The 9,805-nt window shown below is 40.7% G+C and overlaps 1 pseudogene; it reads right to left on the bottom strand.

The window, feature by feature from the left end:
• Nucleotides 1–1,309: 1,309 nt before the first annotated feature.
• LOC101656398 lies at nucleotides 1,310–2,449 on the bottom strand (annotated as a pseudogene).
• Nucleotides 2,450–9,805: the final 7,356 nt, after the last annotated feature.

Raw genomic sequence — 9,805 nt, 5'->3', positions numbered from 1 at the left:
CCTCCCCCTCTCCCATGTCCCCCTGGAACTGTCAGTCCCGTTGTTTTCTCCTCCAGATTGTTCATCCAGCCTGTCCTATCCAGACAGGCCTGCAGAGACACCAACATGCATAAAAACAAGATAGAGCAAAACCAAGCAACAATGTACAACAAAACAGCAACAACATCAATCCTAGTTCGCGGGTCTTTTGCTGCCTTAGCCAGCAAATACCTGATGGAATGTTTTATGGGAGATGAGGGGTGGACGGGGTGAGGGGAATTGAAGGGCAAACAATGAATTCAGGATGAAGAAAGGAGGGACACTAGAACTGATTGTGATGATGTATACACAACTTTTGTAAAAAGCTAGTTAACTATGGCAATGTAGGATATGTGAACATTATATCAAGAAATCTACTTTTAAAAATAGCCAAAGTTGTGGATTAGCTGCTACGAATAAAGTTGGAAGAAATTTTGTTTGAGGGCATTTAGTTTATTTTAATGTTGGTGGAATCATTTCAAAATGGATATTAATAATAGTTTCACAACATGAATAGCATAATTAATTGCACTGCATTATCCATGTGGAATTTGTTTAATTGGAGAGTGCATTTTGTTTATATTACGTCTCAATTAAAGTATAATTATATTAATAACTGACTTCAAGAAAGAAGAAAATGTTATAAGATTTACTGTGGTAATGATTGTACAACACTTCTTGATATGATTGAACTATTGTATTTTTGGATGAAGAGCGAAGAAAACTGTGTCCAACAAAAAACCTTAATTACAAAGTATCAAATGTATTTATTTAATGAGAAAGTACAATTAATAAACATTAACAACCCTGCCCCCAAATACACACAGGAGAACTCTGTAGTGACTCAGAAAGTGCTCCAAATCATTTCATAGGGCTTGTCAGTTAAACGCAAAGGAGAAAACGACACATAAATGTACAACCTACATTCAGGTGCGCACATTGAACAAAAACATTTTTTTTTCAGTTTCTCAATGGTACTAATCAATCTACAATAAGCAAAAATTCAGAATTATTTTACAATGCATCCTATAAAATCAACTTTTAATACAAATGACGACGCCTATCTTGGGGGAAAATAATATATATATATATTTTTTAATAAGTTTACGTTGACATAGTTTACATTATATTGGCATTAATATATGCTATTGCTTTGTGTATTAACAAACTTCCTTTTATTTACCTTCATATATCTAGCTTCCACCTACTAAACAATTCAGGCTGGCTGGCTACTGTGAAAATTGAATGCAATGGTTTTAAGCACTGGCCATGATTTTAAACACTGGCCAGATCAGGTTTCATTACCGTTTGAACACCTGGAAATAGTTACATTCATGCTTAACGTGCCATTTACTGCAAAACACTGTGCAACTAGGATGTCAAAACCTAGGCAGTCACGATTCAAAATGGCTGTTGTAACTCCCTCGCGAATAGATCGAGGATGGGATTTCCGAGCTAAACGCCGCCCAGGACAAGTTAGCTCAAGTTGATAATAAAATTTTTCAGCTTGCTCCTGTGTTCCTACCAACAGTGCAAGTGCGAAGATGGGCTCGTCACCATAAAGTCCTATCTGTTTCTCCATTACTATCATGAATTGAAAGCCAAAACAGGATTGTATTATCACCCAGTCCATAGTACCAGGAAGATCAATGCCTGGTGCATGGAAAACTGCATTTGGTCCTTCTACGATTGTAATGGGTGTTTGATGACACATCAGATGGGGCACAAGAGCGTCCACATGGCCTTTCCATTTATAGGAAACACCAGGCAGCGGACAGGAATAAGGCCGGAACTAACAGAGCACTTCGTGGGCTGCTTTTTCCTCAGGTGGCAGAGTTTTTTTCACATCCAGAAGAGGCATATTTACAAGGGAAGAGTCCTGAATCAGCCACGTTCTCCATAGCCAAGTTGCGAATGGATCCTCCTGCAAATGGGACAACAGGTGAGCGATGGACGGCAGTTGCTAAGAACAAGATGCGCATTCTGACATTGAAGGATGGGTGGTAACACACAGTCAAAGGCTAGACAAGCAAAAAGACTCACCAAGTCCTAGATTCGGTGGTTTTGCCGGTCAGTGCAGGCACCCTCTGGGATGGTGTACAATAGATCAGGCTGTCGCAGTGTGAAGGCTCACTTCAGGGAGCGAGAGAGCCTGGGACCCCGGGCCTCGTTCTAAAGCGCTCTGTCGCCAACAGTTTCGCCAATTGCCCCCAGCACAGACAATGGAGCCACTTTTTCAAGGTGCTGAGACTGAGGAGACACACTGGGCCACCGAAGGTGACGCTGACCACAACTGTGGTGCTGACGCAGTCGTTACTCGCTTCAGACAGCGGGCCTCGCAAAGGCTGCTGGGATTCCCTTCTGGCCTTTTCCAGTCTGTTCCGCATCCACACTTCCGCTTAATACCACACACTAAAGCACTGAGGAGCATGCTCATGAGGGGCGTGGTTTAGCTCCCTGAAAGGGTGGGCGGGGAAGAAAATGCTCTACATTTCTTTTTGCTCTCTGAAAGCTTTAGGTCGGATGTCCAGTATGGGGATAAAGACATTTTTGTCTGGCCTCTTGTTTGTTTGTTTTTAATTTTCCCCATTGAGTGTGATGTTGGGTGATAACAGCTTTTATTATGTTGAGGAATTTCTCTTCTATCCTATTTTTTTGAGTTTTTTTATCAAAAAAATGGGTGTTGGATATTGTCAAATGACTTTATATTATCATGTGGATTTTATTCTTTGTCTTATTTGTGTGGTGGATTACATTGATTGTTTTTGGAATTTGATCTTGGTGAATTATTATTATTTTATTATTATTTTGATATGATGTGGCACTCTATTGGCTAGAATTTGGTTGAGGACTTTAGCTTCTATGTTCTCGTTGGTCTATAATTTTCTATCTTTGTGAGGTCTTTGTCTGATTTGGGATCATTGTTATGCTGGCTTCCTTGAATGAGGGTGGGAGTTTGTTGTCTTCTTCTATGTTCTGGAATAATTTGTGTTGCATTGGTGTCAGATCTCCTCTGAATACTTAATGGAATTCCCACGTGAAACCACCTGGTCAGTAGATTTTCTTTGATGGAAGTTTCCCAGAGACAGGCTTTATTTCTTTTGTTATGGGCCTGTTACATTTTTCAATATCTGTCTGCATTAATTTGAGTGTATGATGTTTTCTATCTTTCCATTTGTCCTATATTCTAAAATCTGAATAAACTTTTTCATAATAGTGTGTTATTGTTCTTTTAATTTGATTTGGATCTGCTGTAAAGTCACGCTTTTATTTTGGTGTCTAATAGGACTGAGCATTCTGTATACTTTTGATTTAGGTTAATTATCCTAAAGAAATAGACCTCTGGTAGGTCAGACCTCAGAGGATGGAATTTGTACTTTTCAGATGATGGAGGTGACCAAATGGTGCTGGGGGAATGGAGTCGATGACTGCCCCTATCTAGGTGATCTAGGAGGGAGAGATGAAGCTACTCAGAGAGGAGGTTGGAAATCTGAAAGGTTTCTGATACAATGGACATTGCTCGATCTATTTGGTACCTCAGCTGGGAGCACCCTCTGAGCCATGTTGCTTATGGCCCTTGTCTCATGCAGAAACTTCCTGCCTGTGCTATGTATAGTCTTCTTGGTGGACACCTGCCCACCACCACCCACATTTTGTAGAACGTGTCAGTTTTGTGCATTCTCTGGAGGCCAGGTAATGTGCTTTAAATCTAAGGTATTGACCATTTCTTTAGGGTCTGTGAGCTCAGTTTCAGTTCCCCTGTCTCTGAGCACTCTACTGGTATTGCTATGCTACTGTGTTGTCTGAGAACAATGGAAAAACAAGAGCTTGCAAAGGGCATTGCATTTGGGTGCTGTAAGAAGACAGGCCCTGCAGAGCTGTACCTCTTGGATGGGGAGTTAGTTTTCTTGAGTGGGGCTGTAGTTCCCCTGGCTTGTGTGGGGAGTTAGCTTATTCAGTTCCAGGATGCCCTGTAGTGTTATCCTCAAGTGCCTTGGAAGGCTGTCCTATTCCAGCTCTCTGGAAGTTGTGGTCGTGAGAGGACCCGAATGGAGCTCCCTAGGCTTGGGCTGAAAAACTATTTGGTCTTATAGCTTCCCTAGGCTGGTTACATAGAGCTATTTCCCTGCAGCTTTGTTGGTCAGCCAACTTGGCTCTCTTTAGGACTGGGAAAACTCGGTCTGGAAAGTGGGGGAACAGTAATCCTCCAACTTATGCCAAAGGTCAATAACATAGGAGAATCTGGTGGCAAGCATTGCTGCTCTTTTACTTAAAAAAAAAACTTCTGTCTGCTTATCTTTTTGCTGAGAATATTACTATCTGGAAGTTTAGGATATCTGTCTCCATGTCCCCTTTGTGTGCTGGTCTCTGAGAAGTCCCTCTCAAAGGTGCTACTTCCTCATCTACAGTTATTTTCTTAAATAGATGAGATCTCAAATACCTGAAATGCCAAGAACCTCACATTTATACATTATGCAGCCTAGTATAAGATAATATAATGATAGAGGCTTTAAAATTCTAGAGATCATATGCATTGGTTTAATATATTAAAACTGAGAAAATAAAATAAAGGGACTCTGTGTACCAAACAAAAGCATCTGGACATTTCATTTAGTTCTCTTGTGATACAGTTTATGATTATTTCATAATCAGATTTTGTGTTTTAATTAACCCAGATTATAGTAAAAGTATCTTGTAATTCATTCGACATTTAGATATGTTAAGTAAAGGCAATATTATACACATTCTTATATTTGTCATGGGTCAGTAGGGCAGATGACTTAGCTTTACTCTAATGATAGTACTCTCTGTCCTTGCCTCCAGAGCAATAACCCTAAAGTTAACTGGTATGACTTTGTTTGGGACTTCCAGGTGACACGTGAGGAATTGTGCTGGTGAATGCTGTTGTTGTTATGTGCTGTGTTAGGATGGGCAGACTAGAGAAACAAATTCATGCACATTCATATGTGTATAAGAAAGAAGTTTATATACAAGAGCAATTAAATATGAGAAAACATCCCAGCCCAGTTAAGATCAAGTTCATAAGTCTGATATTAGCCTATATGTCTGATACCAATCTATAAAGTCCTCTCCAGACTCATGAAACACATGCAATGATGCCAAATGCAGTAAGATCACAGGCCAGTTGTTTGGAAATCTTGTGGATCTAGTGGCGTTGTAAGCACCTCAGCGTGGGCAGCTCAGGACACTAGGTAGTTCTATGTGTTTTGTCAGCTGCAATGTCTCCCAGGGAGTGAGTCTGTGTCCTTCCTCCAGCGAGCTATTTATTTCTTTATTGCCTCTACATGAGGCCATCAAGCTGCGACCTGATTGACAGGATAAACTCCAACCCTTCAATCTTAATCCTTCCAAATTAACAACAGATTATATAACTATTACAGGTGCCATTGAGTCAGTTCCAACAGAGTGAAACTAAGTATAACAGAAGGAAACACCCGCAGACCTGTGTCATCCTTAAAATCATTCCTATGCCTGAGTCCATTGATAAATTTTGTCAAGGGCCTTCCTCTTTTTTGCTGTCCCTCAACTTTACCAAATACGATGTCCTTCTCTAGTCATTGGTCTCTCCTGACAATATGTCCAAAGTATTTAAGACAAAGTCTTGCCATCCTTGTCTGTAAGGAGCACTCTGGTCTTACTTCTTCCATTACATATCAGTTTATATATTCTGAGAAGTTTATTGTACTTTCAGTATTCTTCTCCAGCACCAAAATTCAATGGTGACTGGGAACTGGCAATAACTAAAAAGGCTCAGTGGGGAAAGCAATATTAATTAGCCTCAAGAGGTATGATTTATCTTATCTTGCAGAACTGACCAATAAAATTCCAGAACATTCAGGCTCAGAGAGCAATTTCCTGAATGAAGGGAGGTGGTATGCTTTCTCTAAAACATGGAGACTATACACTGGAAGTCTGCCAAGACCTTGCTTATGAATCTGTTCTTTATAATCATCCTAATTTATATATTTCTTGTTGAAGGGGCTTTAATTTTGTGTGTGTGGAAAAATGAAGCTAGAAGATAATGGCTCTTTTGCTTGCCCTCTGAGTACACTTTGTATAACTGGCAAGAAGCCCCAGTAGAGTAGTTGTTACACATTGAGTTGTTAACTGCAAAGTCGGCTGTTTGAAGCCACATCTTCATGGAAGAAAGAGAGAGTTTCCCTTCTCTTGTTAAGAGTTACACTCTTAGAAACTCCCAGGTCTACTTCTGTCCTGTTCTATAAGGTTGCCATCAATAAGTATCAACTTGATGGCCATTTTTTTTTACCTAATAGTTGTTAAGTATGAGTTCTGAGCATTCTCTTAGCACATTAATGGACCCAAGACAGCATCCCCTTAACCTACTAGGTTTGATATAGCCCTGTAGACACTAAGGACAGTCAGCCAGAAAGAGAGCCATGTGATGCAAGGGTCAGAAGTGGTTAAAGAATAGGAAAGCTGAAGTATGATTGTTTTTTGCCCACTGGAATTGGTTTTATGCTGATTCTCCTCCATGAAGCTATTCTCATAGGTATATAATGGAAGATACAGACCACTATATCAAACAATGTTCCCCTTATGTGTACCAACTTGGGAAATTTATCTTGGGTTTTTAGCTTCTCCAATTCGGGAAATACTTTATGTTGCCATTATATTATGGAACTAGTAGATATTACAAATATTTGTTTTGTTTCTTTTCATAGACAAGCACAATTTATAATTCTTGGACACGAGACAACTCAGAGACAAATTTGCAGTCCATCTCTGGTGTTCATACATGAATGCATGGTATTTTGTACATGGATTTTATTGCAGGCTTTAATTTATTTTACTATCATTTCTTTTCCCATCACTTCAATTTCTGTCTTATTTGCTTTACAATGTTATAGCTACCATTCATCCCATGTTACTGAATAGCATCATCTTATATTATAGAGAAGAGATTGAATATCAGAGGTGAGGTTAATTAGCTTGACCTAGAGGGTCACTATGAGGCAGAATTGTCTTCATAGCAGTGACTGGAGTTGTTGCTTAGTTCACATAAAAACAATTGGAACTCAGTTAATCTGGTACTCAAAGTCACATGCTGCAGACAATATATTACACTGCCTCCATTCATTTGATGAGATATATTACTCAAACTTCACTTTGTAATTAGACACATATATATATGTATATGTACAATATACATATATTGTATTTAAATCATTTCATTGGGGCCTCATACAGTCTTTATCACTATCCAAACATGGATCCATTGTGTCAAGCACATTTGTACATTTGTTGCCATCATCATTCTCAAAACATTTGCTTTCTTCTTGAGCCCTTAATATCAGCTCCTAATTTTTCCCCCTTCCTCCCCATGCCCCTCCCTCAGGAACCCTTCATAATTCATAAATTATTATTATTTAGTCGTATCTTACACTGTCTGACGTCTCCCTTCACCAACTTTTATGCTGTCCATTCTCCAGGGAGGAGGTTATATGTAGATCCTTGTAATTGGTTCCCCCTTTCTAGCCCATCTTCCCTAAACCTTCCATGTATCGCCACTCTAACCACTGGTCCTGAATGGGTCATCTGTCCTGCATTCCCTTTATTTTCAGTTGCTATCTGTACCAGTGTACATCCTCGGATCTAGTCAGATTTGTAAGGTAGAATTGGGATCATGATAGTGTGGCGGGGAAAGCATTTAAGAACTACAGGAAAGTTATATGTTTCATTGTTACTACCTTGCACCCTGATTGGCTCATATTGTCCCCACAACTCTTCAGTAAGGGGGATGTCCAGTTGCCTACAGATGGGCTTTGGGTCTCCAGTCTGCACTCACCCTCATTTACAATGATAATGAATTTTTGTTCTTTGATGCCTGGTACCTGATCCCTTCGACACCTCGTGGTCACACAGGCTGGTGTGCTTCTTCCATGTGGGCTTTTTTTGCTTCTGAGCTACATGGCCGACTGTTTATCTTCAAGCCATTAAGACCCTAGACGCTATATCTTTTGATAGCCGGGCATCATCAGCTTTCTTCAATACATTTTCTTATGCACACATTTGTCTTCAGTGATCATATCAGGAAGGTGGGCACCCATTGATATGAATTTTTTGTTCTTTGATGTCTGATACCTGTGCTCTTTTACACCTCGTGGTCACACAGGCTGGTGTGCTTTTTCCATGTGGCCTTTGATGCTTCTGAACTAGATGGCTGCTTGTTTATCTGTAAGGCTTTTAGATCCCAGACACTATATCTTTTGATAGCTGGGCACCATCAGCTTTTTTCATCACATTTGCTTATGCACACATTTGTCTTCAGCGATCATGTGGGGATGGTGTTCATCATGGAATGCCAATTTAATAGAACAACGTGTTCTTGCATTGAGTAAGTACTTGAATGGAGGTCCAATGTCCATCTGCTGCCTTAATACTAAACATATAAATATATGCACATAGATCTATTTCCCCACCATCCTATATAAATATATTTACATATGCATATGACTGTATATAAACCTCTGTAAATACCCTTTTTCTCTCAGTTCTTTCCTCTATTTTCTATTACTTTCCTGTTGTCCCACTATCATGCTCAGCCTTCATTTGGGTTTCAGTAAATTCTCTCGTTTGCATTGCCCTTGCCGAATCCCTACCAGGCCTCTCACACCCTCCTTACCACCAGGTTTGGATAACTTGTTGCTCCCCTGTCCCTGGGTTCATCAACACTACCTCTTTACCCCCACTTCCCCATCTCCCATGTTCCCCCGGAACCATTAGTCCTGTTGTTTTCTCCTCCAGACTGTTGATCCAGTCTATCTTATCTAGATAGATCTGTAGAGATAATAATATGCACCAAAATACAAGGCATAGCAAGACAAGTCGATGAATGAGAACACAGTGATGACAACAAAAAAGAAAACAAATGAACCATAAAACAATAAATTAACTAAAAGAAAAAGAAAATTTTTTTTAAAGGAATAAAAACCTGTAAATAGACCAAGGTCTAATTTTTGAAATCTGGGCGTGTCTTCCAGCCAAGTCCAATGGGGTGCCACGCTCTGGCCCCAGAGTCTATCCTTTGTACTTCCTCGGGAGCACCCTGCTCTGCTTCCCCCCTTGCTCTACCGTATGCCTTTAGTGTTTTGCCTCAGTGTCGCGGGGTCAGTCTGGGCCAGTCCAGACACTGAGTCTCCAGTGTTGTCCCCCATAGGACCTTGTGTCAGTGAGGGATGGCGTGCCTCAAAGTGGGATCAGCCACATGGTCCACTCTGTGTTTTGGCTGTTTGGAGCGGGGATATTGTCCTCCCGGTCTGGTGGGCCAGGATGTGTTCCACTCTTTCTTCCTCCCCATTCATTTGCTCCTGTGTGCTCTGATCAGACATGTCCCTCTCCCCTAGCTGCAGCTTCAGTGCCATCCTCTAAAGTAAATTCTTCTTGGGGGAGGGGCAGTTGTCCACGAAGCTGGTATGGGGACCGAGCCCTCAGGCCCCTCCACTGGCTCCCGTCTCCATGCTGACATGCTGTATTCGCATCCAGGAGCACTGGATTTAAGTCTGGTCCCTCTTTCTCTGTGGAGACACAAACAATACCCTCCCCTTGGGTGGGTCAGTGCACTATTCCCCCGCCATACATCTCTTTTTTTTCCCCTTTCCTCCCTCCACCACCCTCATTTTTAATTGTCTATATTTACTTGGAGTTAACAGATTGGTATGAGGATTGAGGCATGCAATGGAAAGCACAAATGTTCATAGATTCATTGCGAAATCCATTGAGACAAATCCTTAGAAATAGTTTTCAA

The sequence above is a fragment of the Echinops telfairi genome, unplaced genomic scaffold, assembly GCF_000313985.2.
Source record: "Echinops telfairi isolate 266 unplaced genomic scaffold, ASM31398v2 ScPeMD7_44;HRSCAF=162, whole genome shotgun sequence".
Classification (NCBI taxonomy): Eukaryota; Metazoa; Chordata; class Mammalia; order Afrosoricida; family Tenrecidae; genus Echinops; species Echinops telfairi.
The sequence above is the reverse complement of the archived record's forward strand: the minus strand, read 5'-3'. Positions and strand labels throughout refer to the sequence as shown.